At 42.9% G+C, this 25,694-nt stretch overlaps 22 non-coding genes across 22 annotated transcripts; 13 read left to right on the forward strand and 9 right to left on the reverse strand.

Annotated features, from left to right (window-relative positions):
- Window positions 1-687: 687 nt before the first annotated feature.
- Window positions 688-769, reverse strand: trnas-uga (transfer RNA serine (anticodon UGA)). Its single transcript has one exon. It is a non-coding gene; the product is annotated as a tRNA-Ser (tRNA).
- A 601-nt stretch (window positions 770-1,370) lies between these two features.
- Window positions 1,371-1,443, reverse strand: trnar-ccu (transfer RNA arginine (anticodon CCU)). The gene has a single exon. It is a non-coding gene; the product is annotated as a tRNA-Arg (tRNA).
- Window positions 1,444-4,310: 2,867 nt separating this feature from the next.
- On the forward strand, window positions 4,311-4,383 carry trnaf-gaa (transfer RNA phenylalanine (anticodon GAA)). The gene has a single exon. It is a non-coding gene; the product is annotated as a tRNA-Phe (tRNA).
- Window positions 4,384-4,608: 225 nt separating this feature from the next.
- On the forward strand, window positions 4,609-4,690 carry trnal-uag (transfer RNA leucine (anticodon UAG)). Its single transcript has one exon. It is a non-coding gene; the product is annotated as a tRNA-Leu (tRNA).
- An 827-nt stretch (window positions 4,691-5,517) lies between these two features.
- Window positions 5,518-5,589, forward strand: trnae-uuc (transfer RNA glutamic acid (anticodon UUC)). The gene has a single exon. It is a non-coding gene; the product is annotated as a tRNA-Glu (tRNA).
- Window positions 5,590-6,045: 456 nt separating this feature from the next.
- Window positions 6,046-6,117, reverse strand: trnap-agg (transfer RNA proline (anticodon AGG)). Its single transcript has one exon. It is a non-coding gene; the product is annotated as a tRNA-Pro (tRNA).
- A 1,183-nt stretch (window positions 6,118-7,300) lies between these two features.
- trnaa-cgc (transfer RNA alanine (anticodon CGC)) lies at window positions 7,301-7,372 on the reverse strand. Its single transcript has one exon. It is a non-coding gene; the product is annotated as a tRNA-Ala (tRNA).
- Window positions 7,373-8,239: 867 nt separating this feature from the next.
- trnal-caa (transfer RNA leucine (anticodon CAA)) lies at window positions 8,240-8,350 on the reverse strand. Its single transcript has 2 exons — window positions 8,313-8,350; window positions 8,240-8,285 (listed from the first exon to the last, which is right to left on the reverse strand). It is a non-coding gene; the product is annotated as a tRNA-Leu (tRNA).
- A 1,043-nt stretch (window positions 8,351-9,393) lies between these two features.
- trnaf-gaa (transfer RNA phenylalanine (anticodon GAA)) lies at window positions 9,394-9,466 on the reverse strand. The gene has a single exon. It is a non-coding gene; the product is annotated as a tRNA-Phe (tRNA).
- A 1,274-nt stretch (window positions 9,467-10,740) lies between these two features.
- Window positions 10,741-10,812, forward strand: trnap-agg (transfer RNA proline (anticodon AGG)). Its single transcript has one exon. It is a non-coding gene; the product is annotated as a tRNA-Pro (tRNA).
- Window positions 10,813-11,892: 1,080 nt separating this feature from the next.
- On the forward strand, window positions 11,893-11,964 carry trnap-ugg (transfer RNA proline (anticodon UGG)). Its single transcript has one exon. It is a non-coding gene; the product is annotated as a tRNA-Pro (tRNA).
- Window positions 11,965-12,345: 381 nt separating this feature from the next.
- trnaw-cca (transfer RNA tryptophan (anticodon CCA)) lies at window positions 12,346-12,417 on the reverse strand. Its single transcript has one exon. It is a non-coding gene; the product is annotated as a tRNA-Trp (tRNA).
- Window positions 12,418-15,239: 2,822 nt separating this feature from the next.
- On the forward strand, window positions 15,240-15,311 carry trnap-agg (transfer RNA proline (anticodon AGG)). The gene has a single exon. It is a non-coding gene; the product is annotated as a tRNA-Pro (tRNA).
- Window positions 15,312-16,401: 1,090 nt separating this feature from the next.
- Window positions 16,402-16,473, forward strand: trnap-ugg (transfer RNA proline (anticodon UGG)). Its single transcript has one exon. It is a non-coding gene; the product is annotated as a tRNA-Pro (tRNA).
- Window positions 16,474-16,881: 408 nt separating this feature from the next.
- Window positions 16,882-16,953, reverse strand: trnaw-cca (transfer RNA tryptophan (anticodon CCA)). Its single transcript has one exon. It is a non-coding gene; the product is annotated as a tRNA-Trp (tRNA).
- A 1,028-nt stretch (window positions 16,954-17,981) lies between these two features.
- trnay-gua (transfer RNA tyrosine (anticodon GUA)) lies at window positions 17,982-18,069 on the forward strand. Its single transcript is given in 2 exon segments — window positions 17,982-18,018; window positions 18,034-18,069. It is a non-coding gene; the product is annotated as a tRNA-Tyr (tRNA).
- A 1,617-nt stretch (window positions 18,070-19,686) lies between these two features.
- On the forward strand, window positions 19,687-19,758 carry trnap-agg (transfer RNA proline (anticodon AGG)). Its single transcript has one exon. It is a non-coding gene; the product is annotated as a tRNA-Pro (tRNA).
- Window positions 19,759-20,662: 904 nt separating this feature from the next.
- On the forward strand, window positions 20,663-20,734 carry trnag-ucc (transfer RNA glycine (anticodon UCC)). Its single transcript has one exon. It is a non-coding gene; the product is annotated as a tRNA-Gly (tRNA).
- A 1,276-nt stretch (window positions 20,735-22,010) lies between these two features.
- Window positions 22,011-22,092, forward strand: trnas-aga (transfer RNA serine (anticodon AGA)). Its single transcript has one exon. It is a non-coding gene; the product is annotated as a tRNA-Ser (tRNA).
- A 624-nt stretch (window positions 22,093-22,716) lies between these two features.
- Window positions 22,717-22,789, forward strand: trnak-cuu (transfer RNA lysine (anticodon CUU)). The gene has a single exon. It is a non-coding gene; the product is annotated as a tRNA-Lys (tRNA).
- Window positions 22,790-23,740: 951 nt separating this feature from the next.
- Window positions 23,741-23,813, forward strand: trnaa-agc (transfer RNA alanine (anticodon AGC)). Its single transcript has one exon. It is a non-coding gene; the product is annotated as a tRNA-Ala (tRNA).
- A 1,716-nt stretch (window positions 23,814-25,529) lies between these two features.
- trnar-ucg (transfer RNA arginine (anticodon UCG)) lies at window positions 25,530-25,602 on the reverse strand. Its single transcript has one exon. It is a non-coding gene; the product is annotated as a tRNA-Arg (tRNA).
- Window positions 25,603-25,694: the final 92 nt, after the last annotated feature.

A 25,694-nucleotide genomic window follows, 5' to 3' on the forward strand; every position in this document is an offset into this window, starting at 1 on the left:
GATCACATTTTGATGGGCAAATAGAAATCAATCATTCATCTGTGATCACGAGAGAATATTCTCATTCACTTCGACTCTTTCCTTCTCCTTATTTGTCCTAAAAAGGAACCAAGAAAGCCATCAAAGCTGAGCCACTTGGTTTTTCTTCATGCCAATCTGAACCAAAGACGAGATAAAACTGTTAGGATTTTCATTTACATCCGATTGTATCATCCTTCATACTTGTCTATGTGGTTTAAATGTAAGTAGTTCAACATTTTTAAATGATTTACATTTAATTAAAGATTAAAAATATTTTCAAACTGAGTTGGATCTTTGGGTTTTTGTGCTTTTTCATTTATTATTTGCCATTTATCATTCATTCGCGAAACGAGTCGTGTGCGTCTTTGTGCGCATGCGCTCATCCATCTGACACGAACGCTAGAGTGTCACGCGTGGGAGAGCGATCAAAGACAGGAAATGCCTTTGATCTCCAGTGACGTCACACAGTGTGGTAGCTCCATGTGGGTTGGAGCTGAGGATGTGATTTGTTTGAGTTGTTCTGAGCACACTCAGAAAAAGGACAGGAAGTGTCATTTCTCCGAACGTGTAGCATGATTTTTGTGCTGGAAGTTGTTCATCAAACATAACCAGAAAGTGACCAATTTAAAGAAGCATGAAACCAGAACATGCTGTGATCCATCCAACCGTTGTTGGCAGGATTTGAACCTGCGCGGGGAAACCCCAATGGATTTCAAGTCCATTGCCTTAACCACTCTGCCACAACAACCATGCACGGCAACGCTCCCATGACTCAGCATTTTCCAGCCTGGATAGTTTCCTCCTCAAAGGACAGGCTCTTGCTGCCTTCACTTCCCATGGAAGAAAAATGTTCATGTGGCTACTTGTGGATTGTTACAAGAGGCCATTTAGGAACAAACATTGTGCTTGATTGTAAGCGGGTGTCTGATGCTTTTAGTATTCCCATAAACCTTTTCTGACTTCTAACTTTCCCTGCACAGTGATTTATCATGAAGTCTTTATCAGTGTGCTTCTAATGTGCAAATAAACTAAACTAAAGCAGACAGCAACAAAAAGGGAGACACACAGAGACTGAACAGGCTGATCAGGAGAACAGGCTCTGCACTCAGCTTGTGCAGAAACAGTTTATTCCATCAGACACCTGAAACACCTCCGTTGTGGAGAAACTGTTCTGAATGGTGACAGTGGGACATCCTTTGTGTTTACATCTGATTACATCTGAATTCTAAATAAAGCTGATTGGTAGAGTGTTGTTACAGTTGTAATGACACAATTTTCAAATATAACCAATCATAGATCACAAACAGGCAATCAGGCCCTTAACCGCGCTACACCACTCTGCTGTAAACCAGCCCAGATGGGACTCGAACCCACAATCCCTGGCTTAGGAGGCCAGTGCCTTATCCATTAGGCCACTGGGGCAGATGTGACAACATGTCAATGGCTTCGAAGCCCACCAGGGACCTGCTGTGTTTAGTTTCCTTTTTAGTCCCAGACAACCCCTTCTGGTTCCATGGTGCGTCTGACTTTGGATCAGAAGACTGAGGGTTCGAGTCCCTTTGTGGTTAGGCACCTGTGTATTACAGGTGAACGGACTAAACTGTGTCCACTTTACAGAAACTTCTGCTGCTTGATGCTGCCTTCATCCTGATGAATGTTGAAGCAATGAAATGTGACAAGAACAGACACTAAACTGACAACAGGACATTAAAATGGGCCACACTCAGACCCCACATGGCCCAAAGGACAAGGTGTTTAGACCGAGGCTTTGAGGCCCTGGCTGCAGTAGACAAGAGAAAATGTAAATGCACGGTCCTGTGTTTAGCAGAAGGAAATTGGTGAGTGCCTTTTCATAGGAGACAAACTTTGTTAAGAGTCATGAGAGTGAGGCACTTCTGTTGGCTACAAGACATTATGGGCTCGACTGGGATTTCAACCCAGGACACTTCCTGTACTACAGCTTTTACCACAATGATCAATATTAAAAGAAATAAACACTTGAAATATGTCACTGTGTGTAATGATGTCATAAAATATATTATTTTTACTTTCTGAATGGAATAAAATGAAATAAAACAAATCTTTGATATTATTTCAGTGTAATCACATGCACCTGAAATGGGGGGCTGTCTGATAAGCAATTCACTTTGGAACAGGTCAGGAATCAAAAAGTGGTTGAATATATTTATCTTATAGCTTTTTGAAGGAATGAAATAGTTCTGTTTCATCCCTTTTACAGTGATGAGTAATCTGTCACTGATTCCATTTTAAAGTAACTTCCCCAACACTGTACGACGGTGCTGACTGCTGCAATAATGCTGCCTTTAATAGAAGTTTAGGAACATTTGATGAAAGAATACATTTTGATGATGATTGGAAATGTCTGTTTATAGTTTATCACTTGTTAGGATCCCCGTTAGCTGTCACTGAGGCAGCAGCTACTCTTCCTGGGGTCCAAATGAAAATGCACATCTGCAGTCAAACAGGTTCAGGTAGATGCAGAGTCCGACATTAAAACAAATCACTTTACCATCATCATCAGCTGCAGTATACACATTACACTTCCATTAACAGATCCTCTGTATATAGATGTACTTCAGAGTGGTTCTGTGGCTTAGCTGGTCAAAATACCTGTCTCCTGGGTTTGAATCCTCTACCACTGAGCTACATCCTATTTGGACCTTTACTGAACCACAGAGGCTCTGAGCTACTGCAGCAGGTGAAAAGAGAAACTGTTTCATGAAGCCTCCTCTCTGCTCAGGGGGGGATCACTGTTTTTGGGGAGAGTGGAGTTACTGTTATATGTAGTCACTATCCCACTAAATCAGAAGACAGAGGTTCCACCGAGACTTGAACTCAGATCACTGGATTTAAAGTCCAGAGTGCTAACCATTACACCATGGAACCCTGCAGGTGCTAGTTTGAGGTTCCAGTGTCGAGGGATGTCACTGATGGAGCCAAACCGTCTCCACTTCTTAAATGGTGAATGTGTGCTTCTGTGGTTTTTTTTCTTTTGCAAGAAAATGTAAAATGTTTACTTCTTCTACGATACAGATACAGACGTTTTACGTTTACTGCAGAGATGACTTTCTGCTTAGTTGAGGTGATGAGGAGGAACTCCACTGAGAGCGAAGCACTGCTGGGGTTTGGATGCAGGATGTCCTATTTACAAGACAGACTCTACTCTCAGACTCTCTTTGAAAATCTGAGTATCCGGTTCCAGAACAGTTGATCTTAGTTGGTTCATGTTCACGTTGAGTTGCACGTGTGCACAACCTCTATAAAAAGCCATCATCAATGGAGATCCAGTTATTTCAACACAGTGGAGTTGGAGGTCTTAAAGCAGGCCCATGGAGAGGATGAGCACGTTTCGCCGTAAATGTAACAGCTGCAGTAGCAAAGGAGAAACAGCATGAGAAGAAATTACTACCTGAGTCAACGTATAAGTTTGGATGTACTCTTCGATTGATTTTACATTTAACTTTAAGAGATCGTAGTTTACAGTTATAAATATAAATGGGGATAAAATCTGATTTTCATTTCATTTCAAAACTCTCGAGTGGTGAATGCACAACTTCCTGAACTTGTTTTCAGAATTGCTCCTTTTCTTTCAGCTCACTTCTAAAATTAATTTTATTTTACATTTTCTTGCTGAAGATAAAGCAGAGAGGAGGCTTCATCCGACAATTTGCATGCAGTCATACGTGTAGAGTGGACAAAAGGAGGTTGTTTCCATTTTCAAAGGACAGAGTGGCAGTTTTTCTTTCAGGACTCTCAGTGTTCCATTGGTAAGACTCAGGTTCCACCAAGACTTGAACTCGGATAGCTGGATTCTGAGTCCAGAGTGCTAACCATTGCACCATGTAACCAGGCAGGTGTGTGTGTTCATGCAGATGTGAAAGGAATTTTAGTCTTTTAAAAGTGTGGGCGGTCAAAAGTCGACCAAAATACCTTTGTCCCCAAAGAAAAAGGACATCTTTTTGCCATTCTCCGCTCCAAACATTTGGACACAGCTTTCCATCTGAGCTGCAGAAAGAACAAGAACAGTAACCACACAAGCATTTCAAAATAAAAGCAAATTTAGATTATTTTATTTCTCCACTTCTCCAAAGTCCCACAATGAAGGTGGTTATTAATATTTTTTGTTTTCATTGAGGGGAAGTTAAAACAGACCAGGAACACTAAATAATGGGCGGGGGGTGAAAATGACAGGAGGGTTAAAGAGCAGTGTTAATGGGCAAAAACAAGCAGAACTGTCGCAGAACATCCAGCAGAAGTGGAGGTTTCCAGCCGAAATAGCTCAGTTGGGAGAGCGTTAGACTGAAGATCTAAAGGTCCCTGGTTCAATCCCGGGTTTCGGCATCGAAGGTGGTACCTGAGTGAGGTTCAAGCTCTGTTTTGTTTTTTTTTTTTAACCTACATTTCCAATATTCTCCCTCCTCTTCCAACCACACCATGAAATATTGTGATGGTGGATGCGCCACGCTGACTGGACACACAAGAACACAACAAGAAAACACACAACATTGAAATGAACCTGTTTAAGTCAGAGAACCTTTCCTTAGTTCTTATTCTATACCAATGTATGGTAGTGTGGCCGAGCGGTCCAAGGCGCTGGATTTAGGCTCCAGTCTCTTCAGAGGCGTGGGTTCAAATCCCACCACTGCCAGTAGCCCAAGCTGTGCATAATGTGATATGATCTTACATCCAGCAGCTACTGTCACTGGGTGTTTCCAAAGTGGGGACTGAGCTGAAGATACAGATAAAACAATCAAAATTGGCTTTCTTTTTGAAATGCGTCCATGGTTGTTCTTGTTTTTTCTGTAGCAAAAAGTTAAGTCATTGTTTTAAGAAACAATGCCTGGTATAAAAGGCGTTCATGTTGGAGACATAGAATCTGTGATGTGTTACACTAAGTGACTTTAACTCCATAATTAAAAAACAACAAACCCAGGATTGAAACAGGGACCTTTAAACCTTCAATCTAACGCTCCCCCAAATGAGCTATTTCAGCACAGCACACAGTGGAAATGACTTCTCATTATTGCTTCCATGACCTGGAAGCCGTGGCCCAGGTTCGATTCCCGGTCAGGGAAAGTGTTTTTACTGAAAAATACAGGTGATTGACCCCAGAACATAAATATGTCATCATGCACCTGGGGGGTATTTCAGGTAGGAGTTTCAACAAACTTTGAGTCTATCCCTGAACTCTGAGTTGACTTACTCTGAGATGAGAAACTCTAAGTATCTGGTTCCAGAACAGCTGATCTTAGTTGGTTCAATCAACTCTGAGTATGTTCACCTGGAGTTGCGCACATGCACAACCTCGATAAAAGCCATCATCAATGGAGTCCCGTCAAGCTGCTAAAGCTACCACACCGTGCAGGGGATGTAGCTCAGTGGGCGAGCGTACTGCACAGCTGGGGCAAACTGGCAGTGGTGGGATTCGAACCCACGCCTCTGAATAGACTGGCGCCTAAATCCAGGGTCTTTGAATCCCATATGGTCTAGCGGTCAGGATTCCTGGTTTTCACCCAGGCGGCCGGGGTTCGACTCCCGGTATGGGAAGTTGCTTTACAACAATGGACCAATGAACGTCTACCAATGATCTGCATCCTCTTTGTGTTCAAATCCCACTTCTGACAGAAATGTCTTTTCTTTCACCTCTACTGCTGTTAGGTGTGTGTCGGACGATATGCTTTGATCATAATCATGGACCAGCAAAGATGGTGACAGATAGGACATCATGTCAGCACCACAAAAGTAGTACAAAGAAGTACCAAGATGTACAGAGGATCTGAAAATATTGCAAAGTGGCTGACTATCATGACTCCTAGCAAAGTTTGTCTCCTGTGAAAAGCAGTCAATCACCAATATCCCTTCTCCTCAGCACAGCATGAGCCACAAAATTAACATTGCTCTTGCTTCAGTTGCCAAGATACTGCAACTAACAACCAGACAGCAAACCTCACACAGCTCCATAGTATTACAGTTAGCACCCCTATCGGCTGAAAGGCAACAGATGGGCTCATCCGGGATTTGAACCCGGGACCTCTCACACCCTAAGCGAGAACCATACCCCTAGACCAACGAGCCATGTGGACTGCAGAGCTCATGACAAAAAAGTGGGAGGAGTCTTTGATCCCTTTGATGTCATTAGAACCTTTGTGACATCACAGAATCAGCATCTCCTTTGATGGTTACTGATGGAACATTTGTGGCTTTGTGACGTCACTGGAGATCAAAGGTATTTCCTGCCTTTCATTGATCCCCCACGCGACACAGATGGATACGTCACACTCTCACGTTCGCTTCAAATGAATGAGTGCATGCAGTCATGTCTTATAATGAAAAGGAACATTCAGTGTGTGCTCATGTTTATCTTTCTCTGTTCTCCCCTTGACATGTGGGTTCAAATTCCACTTCTGACAGAAGCTGCTTTACTTTCACCTCTACTGCTGTAAGGTGCATTTTGTGCTTTTCATGTGTGAGTCCTACAACATCTAACATTAGCAGTAAGGCACTGCTGGGATTTGAACCCAGGATCTCCTGTTTGCAGGTGCTTTGACCAGCTAAGCCACAGCACCACGTACATGCACTGCAGCTGCAGCTGTTTAAACCTATTTACACCTCTAAACTATTTAAACCTCAACGAGTTTCATGTTGGTTCAAACTGATAAGTTTAGATATTTTACTCGAGCAGTCATGGTTGGTCGATGTATGCTGGATAAGAGCAAGTGGATTAAACACAGCACGTCTCTCAGTGGGCTCCAAAAGACCACTGAGCCATCCTGACATGTGTGTCCAGCTGCCAGCCTCTGATGAGGAAACAGAGAAGTTAATGCTAGCTTTGATAGGACAGTGTCAGCTACACAGTGCATTGCAGTTGGCTGTGTATGAGGCAGCTGAGCTGCAGACCAGTCAGGGAGGAAGAAGGCAAGTTGGCAGAGGCAGTGTTCTGCTGGGTAACTTTGGATCTGAAGAAACTGCTTATCGCCCAACGTGGGGCTCAAACCCACAACCCTGAGATGAAGAATTTCATGCTCTACTGACTGAGCTGGCCGGGCTGCTGGAACTGCAGAGTGTTATATGTATTTCAAGTGTGAACAAGAGAAGACCATGATTGTCTTTGGAGCTTCATTAACATTGTGCACTCCATGGTGGAGGTCATGACAAGAGATGGGCAGAGTCTTTGATCTCATAAATATGTATTGTCAGTAATTTGTTTGAGTGACTAAGCAGGAGCAGTTGAGCATTTCATACGCTTCATTATAAAAGCTGGAGATGCTGGGGATTGAACCCGGGGCCTCATACATGCGAAGCATGCGCTCTACCACTGAGCTACATCCCCTGGATGGCTTCTAACATACTGTGACAGGTGAAGGTTCATTCTGATGGAATGAACTGTTTCTACACAAGCTGCATGAATGTGACACAGAGCTCATGTTTAAAGTATTTTTCTTCAGTACTGTTATTGTGTATGGAGCTCTGACTGTTGCCAAAAGTGCAGGTGACGTAAATTCAGCAGGACAGGCAGCATTATCAATGGCCACTGCCTCATCATAGTCCTTGTAGTAGAAGAGTAGCTGCTTCCTCAGTGACAGCTAACAGGGATCCTAACAAGTGATAAACAATTAACAGACATTTCCAATCGTCATCAAAATGTATTCTTTCATGAAATGTTCCTAAACTTCTATTAAAGGCAGCATTATTGCAGCAGGCAGCACTCTATGGTGGAGGTCATGAGAAAAAGTGGGAGGAGTCTTTGATCTCTGTGATGTCATTAGAACCTTTGTGACATCACAGAATCAGCATCTCCTTTGATGGTTACTGATGGAACAGGAGAAGGTCAGATCCTGATATAATCTTGTGAATCCACAAGTATGCCTTTCTTTGTTTGTGTACCAACAGCCTGAGCTCTGGTTCTGACTTTGTTTTGATGAACCTCATTATTTACACACAGCACATTCAGGACGATGGTGATTGACCCCGTGACATAAATAAGTTATCATGCACCTGCGGGGTGTACCAGGTAGGAGGTTCACTATCCAAAGTCTGTAACATTTGAAGATGACATCTTTACAATAGTAACAATGCCATGCTGAAGCTGCACTAGCTGAAGAGGGAAGATCTTCAGTGTTCCACCGTATTCACACTAGAGATGATTTTGCACCATCATCTTTGGAAGAGTTTGGTTCACATATTTTACAAGAGACTTTGTCAGGAGTGGGATTTGAACCCACGTCTCCATTCAGAGACCAGAATGCCCTTTAGTGCAGGAAGGAGCTCACCTTGAGTCTGGCGCCTTAGACCACTCGGCCATCCGGACATACGGACCTAGCTCAACTATCCCCTCAGTGTAGTCATTCTACCAAATTACTAACTGAACACAAACATATACGTGATGACAAAACAACAGCCATTGAATGCCACTTAAAACCAAAAATCTCCTAGTGTTTTGCCCCCACCCCCATTTTTTAAACCACACTTCAAAACATCATAATGAAGTTACAGCAAATACCCTCATGGTGACAGTTTAATTTGGTTAATGAACTTAATGAAGTGCGTTAGAGGATGACTCTGAGGCGCAATGGTAGCGCATCTGACTCCAGATGAGAAGGCTGCGTGTTCAAGTCTGATTGAATCTGATTGGGGGACCTTTTGAGCTGCAGTCAGAAGTTCAGTCCATAAAAATGGTTGTATTTGTGTCCGCACACTCCCTGGTGGTCGAGTGGCTAGGATTTGACACTCAAGATCAATAATCTTCTCAGCTGCTCTGAATGGTGACAGTGGGGCAGACTTTGTGTTTACATCTGAATCACATATGATTTTGGAAATTCTTCAAAGCAAAAGTTTCATTCTGGCAGTATTGTGGCATCATCAGGTGACATCATCAGGTGATGTATCAAAGGCAGCAGCTCTTCAGACTCACATCACAATAAGTTTTGTGTCTTATTTGGCTCCATTTGGTGGTACACATGGTAGTGTAGGTGGATGATAACATCATATGAGGGCGTTTTGGCAATGACATGTATTTTAAACGAAATAAAGCCATTTTCTCTGACTGGGAATTGAACCCGGGCCAAAGTGGTCCAAGCATTCTAATGTTCATGCAGCCATTTTTGTGGACGATCCAATGAACCCTGTAGATCTCAGGCTGATGGTGCCAAAAGAACCACATCATCTGAAAAATCCTGCGATCTTCCACGAGAAAATGGCGTCTTTGACAGCCTTTTGGACACACAACCAGTCAGCGTGACGCATCCACCCTCACAATATTTCATGGTGCTGTTGAAAGAGGAGGGAGAATTTGGGAAATGTAGGTTAAAAAAAAAAAACTGAGTGTGAATCTCACTCAGGTACCACCTTCGATGCCGAAACCCGGGATTGAACCAGGGACCTTTAGATCTTCAGTCTAACGCTCTCCCAACTGAGCTATTTCGGCTGGATGGCGCCATTTCTGCTCATGAAACAGGAAACATGAAACTCGCTCAGGTTTAAATAGTTTAGAGGTGTAAATAGGTTTAAACAGCTGCAGCTGCAGTGCATGTATGTGGTGCTGTGGCTTAGCTGGTCAAAGCACCTGCAAACAGGAGATCCTGGGGATGTAGCTCAGTGGGAGAGCGCATGCTTTGCATGTATGAGGCCCCGGATTCATTCCCCGGCATCTCCAGTATGGTACACAGGAAGTACTTATCTTGTCTAAAACTTAGATTTTTACGATGAGAGCAGAGGAGTATCTGATGAAGGAAGTTCAACAGAGCCGGGCTTTGTTTGGGTGTAGTTTCTGTCAGAAGTGGGATTTGAACCTACGCCTCCAGGGGAGACTGCGACCTGAACACCAGCTGCAGAAGGATCGTTCGACCTGCCACAAGAAAATGGCAGAAAGATGTTGTTGACAGCCTTTTGGACACACAACCAGTCAGCTGTTAAAACTGTCTCAGAGTGGTTAACATGAGTAACTGCAGTGAAAATAAAACTGGGCACTGAAAATGTATTCCAAAATGAACATGTAAAAAAGAAGTAGATAACCAGAGACCAAACTCCTCAACATGAAGTTGTGTGTGTGTGTGCATGTGAATTCATGCACATGAGTGGCATTTGACACTCCCTGCGCACACTAGCATGTTAGCACAGCGGAGTTAGCTCAATGGGTAGGCTGCTGGCTTAGTATGTATTTGTATCAATAATCTTCACAGCTGCTCTGAATGGTGACAGTGGGGCAGCCTTTGTGTTTACATGTGATTCAGATGTAAAACATTTTGAGGTACAGAAAGCACCACACAAGCATTTGAAAATAAAGCTAATTTAGATAATATTATTTGTATCTTTAGCTCAACAAATGTAGCAAAGCGCAACAATGCTGTCAATAAGGATCTTTCCCATTTGGGTTACTTGAAGTGATGGTGGCCACTGATGCAACAATCCGTAGCAGCACCACTCTGATGTACAGGGATGTATTTTGGATCTGAAAATACCCCCAACGTACGTGGCTGACCATCATGACTCTTACCAAAGTTTCTTTAGCAGATAATAAACTGTCACATTAACTGTCACATGAATGTGCTGTGTGTACATAATGAAAAAAAAAACGCCACAAATGTTCCATCAGTAACCATCAAAGGAGATGCTGATTCTGTGATGTCACAAAGGTTCTAATGACATCAAAGGGATGAAAGACTCCTCCCACTTTTTTGTCATGATCTCCACAGTCAGCATGGCTCGTTGGTCTAGGGGTATGATTCTCGCTTAGGGTGCGAGAGGTCCCGGGTTCAAATCCCGGACGAGCCCATCTGTTGCCTTTCAGTCAATAAGGGTGCTAACTGTTCCACTATGGAGCTGTGTGAGGTTTGCTGTCTGGTTGTTAGTTGCAGTATCTTGGCAACTGAAGCAAGAGCAATGGTAGTTTTGTGGCTCATGCTGTGCTGAGGAGAAGGGATATTGGTGATTGACTGCTTTTCACAGGAGACAAACTTTGGTAGGAGGGTTAGATGATGGTCAGCCACTTACTTTGCAATATTTTCAGATCCTCTGTACATCTTGGTACTTCTTTGTACTACTTTTGTGGTGCTGACATAACATGATGTTCTATCTGTCACCATCTTTACTGGTCCATGATTATGATGCATATAATGATCTTCATTTGCACGTGCACAGCGTGATTATATATATTTTTATCTTGGCAGGTGACCAATTGTCTGCTAGTTCACGATGTCCTTAAAGGCAGATATTTAGGATAATTCTAGCAGGAATAGCAGGCTGCAACAGGAAAAGTTCCAGTCAGACCTCTCGCACCCGAAGCGAGAATCAGACCCCTAGACCAACGAGCCATTGACAGCAGGACATTTATGGCATTTAAAATGTATTACATAGCCTATCGTAGCTCAAAGCTGTTGATCCAGTGAGACATTTATAAGCAGTTAGAGCACATTGAACAGAACCTGTTGAAGTCAGAGAAGCCTTCCTGAATTCATGTTGTCTAACTTACTGACCCTTGAATAGTGGAACTGCAGACAGCGGACACATCATATGAGGGGCTCCTCTGGGATTTACACACAGAACCTCTTGCACCCAAAGTAAGAATCATACCCCTCGATCAGGGGTCTGCAACCTTTATTGCCATTATTTAGTGTGATATTGATTAAGAAAAACCAATAACATCCAACCACCACCCAAAACAGAGGTTCATGATGACCCTGTAGTTGGCACACACCCTCTGGTCCCCCTTCTTGAAGGGCTGTTCATCATTATTTTGTTTGTGTGACGCTGTTCTGTTCTTAATGTTGGATCTTTCTAGTCAAGAAAGAACGCTTGAATAAAGATCAGAATGAAAAGTAACATTTTTTCAATAATTTAAAAAGCCTTACCAAGGGCTCGTTGGTCTAGGGGTATGATTCTCACTTTGGGTGCGAGAGGTCCTGCGTTCAAATCCCGGACGAGCCCTTCATATGACATGTCCAATGATCTGCCCTCCTTCACTTTCCAGCAAAACATTTCCAATATTATTTTTTTAAACATTGATTCAATGTGGTCCTTAACCTGCAATATGCCCTTTAAGGTAACATTTGTGACTTTCTAACTACTTTCTAAACCCTCCACCCTCCATATCATTGATAAAACTTGCTGACTTTTGGGTTTTTGTTTTTGTTTTTTTATATTCAAAATAAACTGAAATAAAATCAAATGGTGATGTGTGTCCATCTAAAATAATGAGAAATAGCGATGTGAAATGTGATGTGAAGAAATTAAATGGATCATCAGAAAAACACATCCTGCTGCACCACAGAGTATGTGAGCGTTTACCAAAAGTGCAAACAGATGATCTGACCCTGACGTGAGTTAAACACGCAACCTTCTGAGCTGGAGTCAGACGCGCTACCATTGCGCCACAGAGTCTCTCAGAAGTGCACAACTGTAGGAGTTGAAACGCAGCAAAACATATTAAATGACCAAAATAAAGATTTGAAGAAGGAAATACACATAACAGTCTGTGTTTTTTGTCAATTTTTTGGAGGATTTTTTGCAGTTCCTCATCAGAGACTGGCAGCTGGACACACATGTCAGGATGGCTCAGTGGTCTTTTGGAGCCCACTGAGAGACGTGCTGTGTTCAATCTACTTTCTCTTATCCAGCATACATCGACCAACAATGACTGCTAGAGTCAAATATCTTAACATCAGTTTGAACCAACATGAAACTATCTGAGGTTTAAATAGTGTAACTACAGCTGCTGGTCATTAAGTCTCTGTGGGGCAATGAGCCAGTGTGTTTGGCTGCTAACTGAAAGGATGGTGGACAGGAACCTGCAGAGAGATGCTGAGGTTGTGAGTTCAAGCCTCAGCTGGAGCATCTGGCAGTCTGTGGATTACTCCTGGAATGAATTTAATAACTTTGCACCAGAGTGTAGCAAAAAAAAAAAAATCTGTGATGTGTGCACACTGTTAATGAAGCTCCAAAGACAATCATGGTCCTGCCAGATAACTTTGAGTTCTGCCGACAGAAGAAAGAACCAAACTGGGCCAGGAGCCACATGTTTGTTGGATCAGGAATCCTGAAATGTCTCTCTTTTGTGCAGTCAGGATGTCCGAGCAATCTCAGACTGTCCCTGTTTTACCAGCAGCCCTACAAGTGAATCTGTCTTTTTCTTTTGTCCTCAGTAAAATAAACTGCATTTAAAAGCTTCACAATGTGAACAAGCTTCCAATGACAACCGTCCCAAGTACAGTCTCCATATTGTTCAACTTTTGCCCAAATGATTCAGTTGTGGAACTAATTTTCACTCCTATGCCGATGATCCCCTCCAACGAGACAACGACCTTTTGTTACTCAGTGTGATTCAACTTTGTTAAGATTTGGCTATATATATGAATGAATCTGAATTAATTTGAATCTGTGATTTTTGTTTTGGTGGCTTTCAGAATTTATAATGAAACTAGTTGTGCTAACTCAGACGTGGCTGGATTTGTGAAGTAATGTCAGATCTGTAAATATTAGTCAAAGAAGACAAGAAGACAAACATACTAACGGCTCCCTTCGATAGCTCAGTTGGTAGCGCGGAGGACTGTAGAGGCTTACAGCTGAAATCCTTAGGTCGCTGGTTCAACTCCGGCGAGGTCTTTCCTTTCATCGGCCTCATCCAGCATGGTGATGAGTCTGACTACAGACAGGAGGTGACCACTGTTCATGTAGAGCAGCTGTGTTTTATACTGCAGGCAGCACTGAGTTTCTAACCACTCATCCCAGTCTTCCAGAGACAGGCAGAGATCCTGTCCACAAAGGAGTTTAAACAAAGAACATCCCTGTGTGGGCTTGAACCACCATCCTTTCAGATAACAGCCAAACACATTATACATTGCACCACAGAGACACGTTGAGAAAATAAAAGTGATGAACTGTGGATGGCAGCCTGGCATTGTGCATCAATTTGGAGAGCAGCAGCGGTCAGGTGGACAGGTTTCCTTCAGCAGTTCTGCCCTCTGTGAATACACCTGTTTGGTCACACCCTGTGTTGTTACTGTTTTCACCAGCTTGAGGAATTGGTTGTCACATTTGTTGCTGCTAACAACCTTTTCAAAAGAAAAGCTGTCACAAAAAGAACAACAGCATCAAACGCACGAGTGTTGAGCACAGAGACTTTCGATTTGCAAAGTTTAACAGGCTGTTGATGGTTTCCGTTTTTAACAGATGCCCCTTGACAAGCAGAGAGATCAGAACTCATCTTCCTTTCTTTTGGCTGGAACTACAAAGCCTCTTCAGTTTTCAACAGCATTGTCATCCATTGGAGGACTGTTTGGAGCTTCATCAGCCTCCTCACCAGGGTGAGCATTCTGGGAAGTAGTGGAGTCAGGGTCAGGTCCTATGACAGTTGTTGCATCAGCTACATCATCCATTTAACGTTTTTGTTTTGCAGAACGAATCCTCATGTTTCCCTCAATGAGGGAAAGATTGGTTGGCACGAATGGGTAGGTTTTCATGTTTGAAAAGCCCATTTTTCATGTTTTTGAACTCTGCTTCAACAGCAGCAGAACTTCCACTGATGCTGGTGCTTCAGAAAAGTCAGAGTCAGTCGCGATGGTACGTAGAAGTTGTTTTGCATGTTCCACAGATTGTGACTTAAGAAGCTGTGCTATTGACCTCACAAGGAAATCTTTAACACCATGTGTTTTATTTTTCAGGCCGTCTCACTGGCAGATCATCTTGATGCCGTGTGCAACATCTACCCTTACAGAACATGGGGGCAGTTTTGAAGGTTGATTCCCAAGCAAGACGTTAAACTTATTCAGATCAGCCAAATCAGAAAAGCCAATTTAGATTATTTTATTTGTATCTTTAGTTCAGATGTAGCAAAGCGCAACAATGCTGTCAATAAGGATCTTTCCCATTTGGGTTCCTTGAAGTGATGGTGGCCACTGATGCAACACTCCGTAGCAGCACCACTCTGATGTACAGGGATGTATTTTGGATCTGAAAATACCCCCAACATATGTGGCTGACCATCGTCACTCTTACCAAAAGTTTCTTTAGCAGATAATAAACTGTCACATTAATGTCCTGAATGTGCTGTGTGTAAATAATGAAAAAAAAAAAAACACGCCACAAATGTTCCATCAGTAACCATCAAAGGAGATGCTGATTCTGTGATGTCACAAAGGTTCGAATGACATCAAAAGGATGAAAGACTCCTCCCACTTTTTTGTCCTGACCTCCACAGACCACATGGCTCGTTGGTCTAGGGGTATGATTCTCGCTTAGGGTGCGAGAGGTCCCGGGTTCAAATCCCGGACGAGCCCATCTGTTGCCTTTCAGTCAATAAGGGTGCTAACTGTTACACTATGGAGCTGTGTGAGGTTTGCTGTCTGGTTGTTAGTTGCAGTATCTTGGCAACTGAAGCAAGAGCACTGGTAGTTTTGTGGCTCATGCTGTGCTGAGGAGAAGGGATATTGGTGATTGACTGCTTTTCACAGGAGACAAACTTTGGTAGGAGTCATGATGGTCAGCCACTTACTTTGCAATATTTTCAGATCCTCTGTACATCTTGGTACTTCTTTGTACTACTTTTGTGGTGATGACATAACATGATGTTCTATCTGTCACCATCTTTGCTGGTCCATGATTATGATGCATATAATGATCTTCGTTTGCACGTGCACAGCGTGATTATATATATTTTTATCTTGGCAGGTGACCAATTGTCTGCTAGTTCACGATGTCCTTAAAGGCAGATATTTAGGATAATTCTAGCAGGAATAGCAGGCTGCAACAGGAAAAGTTCCAGTCAGACCTCTCGCACCCGAAGCGAGAATCAGACCCCTAGACCAACGAGCCATTGACAGCAGGACATTTATGGCATTTAAAATGTATTACATAGCCTATCGTAGCTCAAAGCTTTTGATCCAGTGAGACATTTATAAGCAGTTAGAGCACATTGAACAGAACCTGTTGAAGTCAGAGAAGCCTTCCTGAATTCATGTTGTCTAACTTACTGACACTTGAATAGTGGAACTGCAGACAGCGGACACATCATATGAGGGGCTCCTCTGGGATTTACACACAGAACCTCTTGCACCCAAAGTCAGAATCATACCCCTCGATCAGGGGTCTGCAACCTTTATTTATTTAACCTTTATTGCCATTATTTAGTTTGATATTGATTAAGAAAAACCAATAACATCCAACCACCACCCAAAACAGAGGTTCATGATGACCCTGTAGTTGGCACACACCCTCTGGTCCCCCTTCTTGAAGGGCTGTTCATCATTATTTTGTTTGTGTGTAGCTGTTCTGTTCTTAATGTTGGATCTTTCTTGTCAATAAAGAACGCTTGAATAAAGATCTGAATGAAAAGTAAAATTTTTTCAATAATTCAAAAACTTTATCAAGGGCTGGTTGGTCTAGGGGTATGATTCTCGCTTTGGGTGCGAGAGGTCCCGGGTTCAAATCCCGGACGAGCCCTTCATATGACGTGTCCAATGATCTGCCCCCCTTCTGCTGTGGACATTTTACCTCCTTCACTTTCCAGCAAAACATTTCCAAAATTATTTTTTTAAACATTGATTCAATGTGGTCCTTAACCTGCAATATGCCCTTTAAGGTAACATTTGTGACTTTCTAACTACTTTCTAAACCCTCCACCCTCCATATCATTGATAAAACTTGCAGACTTTTGGGTTTGTTTGTTTTTTTTTTTATATTGTTCAAAATAAACTGAAATAAAATCAAATGGTGATGTGTGTCCATCTAAAATAATGGGAAATAGTGATGTGAAATGTGATGTGAAGAAATTAAATGGATCATCAGAAAAACACGTCCTGCTGCACCACAGAGTATGTGAGCGTTTACCAAAAGTGCAAACAGATGATCTGACCCTGACGTGAGTTGAACACGCAACCTTCTGATCTGGAGTCAGACGCGCTACCATTGCGCCACAGAGTCTCTCAGAAGCGCACACCTGTAGGAGTTGAAATGCAGCAAAACATATTAAATGACCAAAATAAAGATTTGAAGAAGGAAATACACATAACAGTCTGTGTTTTTTGTCAATTTTTTGGAGGATTTTTTGCAGTTCCTCATCAGAGACTGGCAGCTGGACACACATGTCAGGATGGCTCAGTGGTCTTTTGGAGCCCACTGAGAGACGTGCTGTGTTTCATCTACTTTCTCTTATCCAGCATACATCGACCAACAATGACTGCTAGAGTCAAATATCTGAACATCAGTTTGAACCAACATGAAGCTAGCTGAGGTTTAAATAGTGTAACTACAGCTGCTGGTCATTCAGTCTCTGTGGGGCAATGAGCCAGTGTGTTTGGCTGCTAACTGAAAGGATGGTGGACAGGAACCTGCAGAGAGATGCTGAGGTTGTGAGTTCAAGCCTCAGCTGGAGCATCTGGCAGTCTGTGGATTACTCCTGGAATGAACTTAATAAACTTTGCACCAGAGTGTAGCAAAAAAAAAATTCTGTAATGTGTGCACACTGTTAATGAAGCTCCAAAGACAATCATGGTCCTGCCAGATAACTGTGAGTTCTGCTGACAGAAGAAAGAACCCAACTGGGCAAGAAGCCAAATGTTTGTTGGATCAGGAATCCTGAAATGTCTCTCTTTTGTGCAGTCAGGATGTCCAAGCAATCTCAGACTGTCCCTGTTTTACCAGCAGCCCTACAAGTGAATCTGTCTTTTTCTTTGTCCTCAGTAAAATAAACTGCATTTAAAAGCTTCACAAAGTGAACAAGCTTCCAATGACAACCGTCCCAAGTAAAGTCTCCATATTGTTCAACTTTTGCCCAAATGATTCTGTTGTGGAACTAATTTTCACTCCTATGCCGATGATCCCCTCCAACGAGACAACGACCTTTTGTTACTCAGTGTGATTCAACTTTGTTAAGATTTGGCAATATATATGAATGAATCTGATTTAATTGGAATCTGTGACTGTTTGTTTTGGTGGCAAGAAGTAGGCTCCCTTCGATAGCTCAGTTGGTAGAGCGGAGGACTGTAGAGGCTTACAGCTGAAATCCTTAGGTCGCTGGTTCAACTCCGGCTCGAAGGAGGTTTTTCCTTTCATTGGCCTCATCCAGCACAGTGATGAGTCTGTCTACAGGTGACCACTGTTGTATCACTGTTCATGTAGAGCAGCTGTGTTTTATATTGCAAGCAGCACTGAGTTTCTAACATTCAGGAAATCCCAGTCTTCTACAAGACAGGCAGAGATCCTGTACACAAAGGGGTTTAAACAAAGAACATCCCTGGGTGGGCTTGAACCACCATCCTTTCAGATAACAGCCAAACACATTATACATTGCACCACAGAGACATGTTGAGAAAATAAAAGTGATGAACTGTGGATGGCAGCCTGGCATTGTGCATCAATTTGGAGAGCAGCAGCGGTCAGGTGGACAGGTTTCCTTCAGCAGTTCTGCCCTCTGTGAATACACCTGTTTGGTCACACCCTGTGTTGTTATTGTTTTCACCAGCTTGAGGAATTGGTTGTCACATTTGTTGCTGCTAACAACCTTTTCAAAAGAAAAGCTGTCACAAAAAGAACAACAGCATCAAACGCACGAGTGTTGAGCACAGAGACTTTCGATTTGCAAATTTTAACAGGCTGTTGATGGTTTCCGTTTTTAACAGATGCCCCTTGACAAGCAGAGAGATCAGAACTCATCTTCCTTTCTTTTGGCTGGAACTACAAAGCCTCTTCAGTTTTCAACAGCATTGTCATCCATTGGAGGACTGTTTGGAGCTTCATCAGCCTCCTCACCAGGGTGAGCATTCTGGGAAGTAGTGGAGTCAGGGTCAGGTCCTATGACAGTTGTTGCATCAGCTACATCATCCATTTAACGTTTTTGTTTTGCAGAACGAATCCTCATGTTTCCCTCAATGAAGGAAAGATTGGTTGGCACGAATGGGTAGGTTTTCATGTTTGAAAAGCCCATTTTTCATGTTTTTGAACTCTGCTTCAACAGCAGCAGAACTTCCACTGATGCTGGTGCTTCAGAAGAGTCAGAGTCAGTCGCGATGGTACGTAGAAGTTGTTTTGCATGTTCCACAGATTGTGACTTAAGAAGCTGTGCTATTGAACTCACAAAGAAATCTTTAACACCATGTGTTTTATTTTTCAGGCCGTCTCACTGGCAGATCATCTTGACGCAGTGTGCAACACCTACCCTTACAGAACATGGGGGCAGTTTTGCAGGTTGATTCCCAAGCAAGACGTTAAACCTATTCAGATCAGCCAAATCAGAAAAGCCAATTTAGATTATTTTATTTGTATCTTTAGTTCAGATGTAACAAAGCGCAACAATGCTGTCAATAAGGATCTTTCCCATTTGGGTTACTTGAAGTGATGGTGGCCACTGATGCAACACTCCGTAGCAGCACCACTCTGATGTACAAGGATGTATTTTGGATCTGAAAATACCCCCAACATATGTGGCTGACCATCGTCACTCTTACCAAAAGTTTCTTTAGCATATAATAAACTGTCACATTAATGTCCTGAATGTGCTGTGTGTAAATAATGAAAAAAAAAAAAAAAAACCCCACAAATGTTCCATCAGTAACCATCAAAGGAGATGCTGATTCTGTGATGTCACAAAGGTTCTAATGACATCAAAGGGATGAAAGACTCCTCCCACTTTTTTGTCCTGACCTCCACAGCCCACATGGCTCGTTGGTCTAGGGGTATGATTCTCGCTTAGGGTGCGAGAGGTCCCAGGTTCAAATCCCGGACGAGCCCATGCGTTGCCTTTCAGTCAGTAGGGCTGCTAACCGTTACACTATGGAGCTGTGTGAGGTTTGCTGTCTGGCAGTTTTGTGGCTCATGCTGTGCTGAGGAGAAGGGATATTGGTGATTGAATGCTTTTCACAGGAGACAAACTTTGGTAGGAGGGTTAGATGATTGTCAGCCACTTACTTTGCAATATTTTCAGATCCTCTGTACATCTTGGTACTTCTTTGTACTACTTTTGTGGTGCTGACATACCATGATGTTCTATCTGTCACCATCTTTACTGGTCCATGATTATGATGCATATAATGATCTTCATTTGCACGTGCACAGCGTGATTATATATATTTTTATCTTGGCAGGTGACCAATTGTCTGCTAGTTCACGATGTCCTTAAAGGCAGATATTTAGGATAATTCTAGCAGGAATAGCAGGCTGCAACACGAAGCGAGAATCATACCCCTAGACCAACGAGCCATTGACAGCAGGACATTTATGGCATTTAAAATGTAGTCAAACGTTTTCTGAGCATTGATCATACACTACAACATTTAGTATCCTTCCTAACCTATTCTCGCTTCTTGGAGATATTAAACATCTGTCCCGGTGGCCTAATGGAACTAACTGCTTATAAATGTCTCACTGGATCAAAGGCTTTGAGCTACGATAGGCTAGGTAATTATTTAAGATTGAACATCTTAAATTACTGACATCTGACATTACTGTTTGATAAATTTGGTGACAACTGCACTTTGGGTCCATTTGGAGAACATGGGGGGCTGTGTGACTTCATCACCAGAAATTAAAATGTCTCACATCGATAAAACCGTAGCAGCACAAATAAGAATTTTTACAGTGCAAACAAACGGTACCATTTCGCATCCATTCGGAGTGGACGCTCACCATTTTACATGCAATGGTGGTATAGTGGTGAGCATAGCTGCCTTCCAAGCAGTTGACCCGGGTTCGATTCCCGGCCATTGCAGCCTAACTGTGTGTCTACAATTTAACTTGAGATCCTGTAGATCTCATGCCAATGGTGCCCAACTGGTCTACAGACCAGGAGGAGGACGAAACTGTTCTATCTACTCAGCTACAGTCGATCTGTTACAGTAGATACACACTCACACACATTGTTTAACTACATGAGATTTTCAGCAGCACTGATTAACAGGAAGACATTGAGAACTCTGTCTGTCATATCTATAATATTGATCATTGTAACCTACACCTGATGAAAACCCAGAAGTCCTTTTTTTCTACAACATCTGACTTTAGCAACAAGGAACTGCTGGGAGACATGAAGACTGTGCAGTTAAGTGACTGGTCAGAGAGAGTGCTGTGTCCTTTTAATGAAACTTATATGAATTTAACTCAACAACCTGAAACTTTATCAATGAGACACTGAACCCAGGATCTCCTGTTTACTAGACAGGCGCTTTGACCAACTAAGCCACAGCACCACTCTGAAGTACAGGGATGTATTTTGGATCTGAAAATACCCCCAACATATGTGGCTGACCATCATGAGTCTTAACAAGGTTTCTTTAGCATATAATAAACTGTCACATTAATGTCCTGAATGTGCTGTGTGTAAATAATGAGGTTCATCAAAACAAAGTCAGAACCAGAGGTCAGGCTGTTGGTACACAAACAAAGAAAGGCATACTTGTGGATTCACAAGATTATATCAGGATCTGACCTTTTCCTGTTCCATCAGTAACCATCAAAGGAGATGCTGATTCTGTGATGTCACAAAGGTTCTAATGACATCACAGAGATCAAAGACTCCTCCCACTTTTTCTCATGACCTCCACCATAGAGTGCACTCTGTTAATGAAGCTCAAAACACAAACATGGTACCTTTGAGTTCTGCCCGACAGAAGCAACAACAGAAGTGGAACTGTCTGTGGTAGTGTGGCCGAGCGGTCCAAGGCGCTGGATTAAGGGTCGGAGGCGTGGGTTCGAATCCCACCACTGCCTGTTTGTTTCTTGTCAATGAAAACCAATCCACTAAGTCAGGCACTTTTCATCTCCCTGTGAACAAAAGTTACAGTGACAGACGATACCAACACCAGCTGGGCTGAAATGAGAAACATCACAGTCAGCCTTTTCAGACCCAGGTAGGTTTGGAGGTCTACCAGGTCCAATTTTCTCCAGATGTCCCCAAACACACGCTTCCCCTCCAGGTTTGTCATCTCCAGTATAATTCCCTCAAGGAAAAAGATTTGGAAGTTGTGCTGGGAGCTTTGGTGTGTGTGGTTGTTGTGGCCGAGTGGTTAAGGCGATGGACTAGAAATCCACTGGGGTTTCCCCGCGCAGGTTCAAATCCTGCCAACAACGGTTGGTTGTTTTTCCGGTTTGGGAAGCCTTTCAATGTCGCTCCAGTTGTGCTTCTGGGCAAGCTATTAGCTTTTAAAACTAAATTTATTTTAAAGTCACAAGAGCATCTGAATCTCCAAAGAAATAACAATACAAAAATAACTATACTAAATAAATAAGACAAAATGAATGAATTGACCATTAACTGTTATTTTTATTTTTTTCCAAAATAAGTCAGCTTGGAACAACATGAGGAACGAAACAGCTGCACACAAACAAAGTAATCATTAACAGCCCTTCAAGAAGGGGGACCAGAGGGTGTGTGCTAACGACAGGGTCATCACACACCGGCATGAAGCTGGTGTGTGATGACCCTGGAGTGTTGCATCAGTGGCCACCATCACTTCAAATAACCCAAATGGGAAAGATCCTTATTGACAGAATTGTTGCGCTTTGCTACATCTGAACTAAAGATACAAATAAAATAATCTAAATTGGCTTTTATTTTGAAATGTTTGTAAAACTGCTCTTGTTCTTTCTGCAGCTCAAAGCATCAAGGAGCATACATACAACGCAGCATAATGATAAAAATAAACAGTCTGTATTTTTTGGGAATTTTTAGGATAATTTTTTGCAGCTTTAGCAGCCCGGCTAGCTCAGTCGGTAGAGCATGAGACTCTTAATCTCAGGGTCGTGGGTTCAAGCCCCACGTTGGGCGATAAGTAGTTTCTTTTTTTTTCAGACCCAAACTTATCCAGCAGAACACTGCCTGGTTATGAGCAGGTTAAAAAGTACTGAGACTTCCACCTGCAGTCTATCCAATGACCAGCAGGCTCCACTGGTTGACAAAAACAGTCAGGATGGCCGAGCGGTCCAAGGCGCTGTGTTCAGGTCGCAGTCTCCTCTGGAGGCGGGGGTTTGAAAGGGTCATCTCTGCAGTTGTTCTCCGAAACCGTCTGTATCTGTATCGTAGAAGAAGTAAAAACTAATGGGAAAATAACACTCAGTAACATTTATGTTTGTATGTATGTTGTTGTTGCGACATGGAAAGACTAACGCAACCACCAACGAGGATGGGATTCAAACCCATGTGTGCAGAGCACAACGGATTAGCCGTCCATCGCCTTAATCACTCGGCCTCCTCGTCAGGTTTGATACTTGTCCTGGAGTCTGCAGGGGAGACTGCGACCTGAACGCAGCACCTTAGAACGCTCAGCCATTCTGACGACAGAAGCTGAAAAATTTGCCCATCAAAGTGAGTCCAGTCATTCCAATACACAATGACCACGATCTGATCAGATCACATGGAGGCTCAGAGTTTGCACTTGCTCACACGTGTGGAGTGGACAAAACAGGTTGTCTACAGGTTAAGGTTTCACATTGGAACCTTCACTGTGTGAAATGACAGATTTTCTTTCACCTCTACTGCTGTAAGGTTTTGGGACAAAGGTGTTTCGTCTACACGCTCCCTGGTGGTCTAATGGCTAGCATTCGGCGCTCTCACCGCCGCAGCCGGGGTTCGATTCCCGGTCAGGGAAAGTGTTTTTACTGAAAAATACAGATGATTGAAAAATTGAATTATTTTGAACTCTCTCGAAAAAGCTTTGAAACCTGTTGATGTTGTTAAAGCTGCCATTTCTCAAAGCTTAGCTTGCATGCTAGCATGGCAGGGGAATTAGCTCAAATGGTAGAGCGCTCGCTTAGCATGTGAGAGGTAGTGGGATCGATGCCCACATTCTCCACAAGACTTTAGCTCTTTGGAGATACAGCAACAAGTGAACTAAACACAGCAAGTCTTTGTTTTTTTGGATGGATTCATGGCAGTGGATCAGCAACAACCACAACTGTTTCTCTTGTCCAGAGATTGCAATGATAATTGTGCATTTAAACTGGAAAATAGTGAGATGACACCTGTTGTGTTGCAAGGTTGTTTCAAGACTCGTGAGTGGCGAATTTACAGCATTTAGTTTGCATTTAGAGCCAGGTGATCAGAATGAGGATGCAACTTTAAGGAGGAGATTGGAGTTGTTCTTTGGGTATTCAGACAGGAAGTGTCATTTATTTAGTGTCATAACATGTAGCATGATTCTTGTGCTGGACATCAGGAGTGAAGGCAGTAACTCAAACAGTTCCAATATGATCAGGACTGTGGCAGCAAAATGAAGAAGCATGAAACCAGATTCTGTGATGTCACAAAGGTTCTAATGACATCACAGAGATCAAAGACTCCTCCCACTTTTTTGTCATGACCGCCACAGTAGAGTGCACTCTGTTAATGAAGCTCAAAAGACAATCATGGTCCTGCCAGATACCTTTGAGTTCTGCCGACAGAAGCGACAACAAAACTGGAACTATTTGGACTGAACTGGATTTGAAACCTTCACTGTCACCACCCACCACTGCCAGTTTGTTTCTTGTCAATGAAAACTAATCAGCTAATTCAGGCATTTTTCATCTCCCTGTGAACAAAAGTTATAGAAGCCAGTGAAAGACGATACCAACACCAGGTGGGCTGAAATGAGAAACATCACAGTCAAACAGAGTTCATGCCTGCGTATGAAAACATGCAGGTTTGGCAGGGGACACCCAAATTTGAACTGGGGACCTCTTGACCTGCAGTCAAATGGCCACGCCGTTGATGTGACATGTTACGGCTTCAGCCTGGCGTCTTCACTGTGGCAAGTGTCTTGTCAAGATCCTTCAAGTAACACAACCAGACAGCAAACTTCACACTGTCATTCATCTGTCGTTCATAACATAACAGCGGGCGTTGTGCACCATGCAGGGGATGTAGCTCAGTGGTAGAGTGCATGCTTTGCATGTATGAGGCCCCGCGGCCCCTGTCATCTCCAGCGTTGATAATGAAGCATGGGAAGTCTTTATCTTGTGCAACACCCTGATCTCTCAATTATCCACGCAGCTTGGAGCGATTTATCCTGTGTAGTCATCCTACCAAATTACCAAAGTGAACACAAGTGTACATGTGATGACAAAACAGCAGCCATTGAAGTCCACTTAAAAGCAAACTCCTAATGTTTTGGCCTCTTTTTTTAACTCACGTCAAAACATCATAATTAAGTTACGTCAAGTACATATAGAGCAGGTCTAGACCAAACTCTTATTAAAATTATTTTGAGAGCCGTGAAGAGGAGGGGTTCCAGGTCAGTATCTGGAGGATTTTGCAGATGATGTGCGCCTTTCAGCACCATCAGCCTGAGAACGACAGCACTCATTGGATCGGTTCACAGCTGAGTGTGAAGCAGCAGTGGAGCAGTGGAAGAGTGCTGGGCCCAAAACCCACCTCTGCTGAGGCAGTGATGCAAATAACAAACTACATTGATCAACTTGCTGATTACTGCCACTACATGTTGATGTTATGACAGTTGCACTGCCCCTTTCCTCCACTTTGGTTTCACCAGAACCATTAAATATGGTATAACCTGTAATACATAACTTCCCCACCACGAAGGGACTCGAACCCTCAGTCTTCTGATCCGAAGTCAGACGCCTTGTCCATTAGGCCACGTGGTCACTGGGCCACAGTCCCATTGTCAGAATCAGTCAGTTCTTTCTCTTGGCATGATAACACTGTGAGAGATGTGCATTTGAAGCCTTCACGTTGG

The sequence above is a fragment of the Echeneis naucrates genome, chromosome 2 (genome assembly GCF_900963305.1).
Source record: "Echeneis naucrates chromosome 2, fEcheNa1.1, whole genome shotgun sequence".
Lineage (NCBI taxonomy): Eukaryota > Metazoa > Chordata > Actinopteri > Carangiformes > Echeneidae > Echeneis > Echeneis naucrates.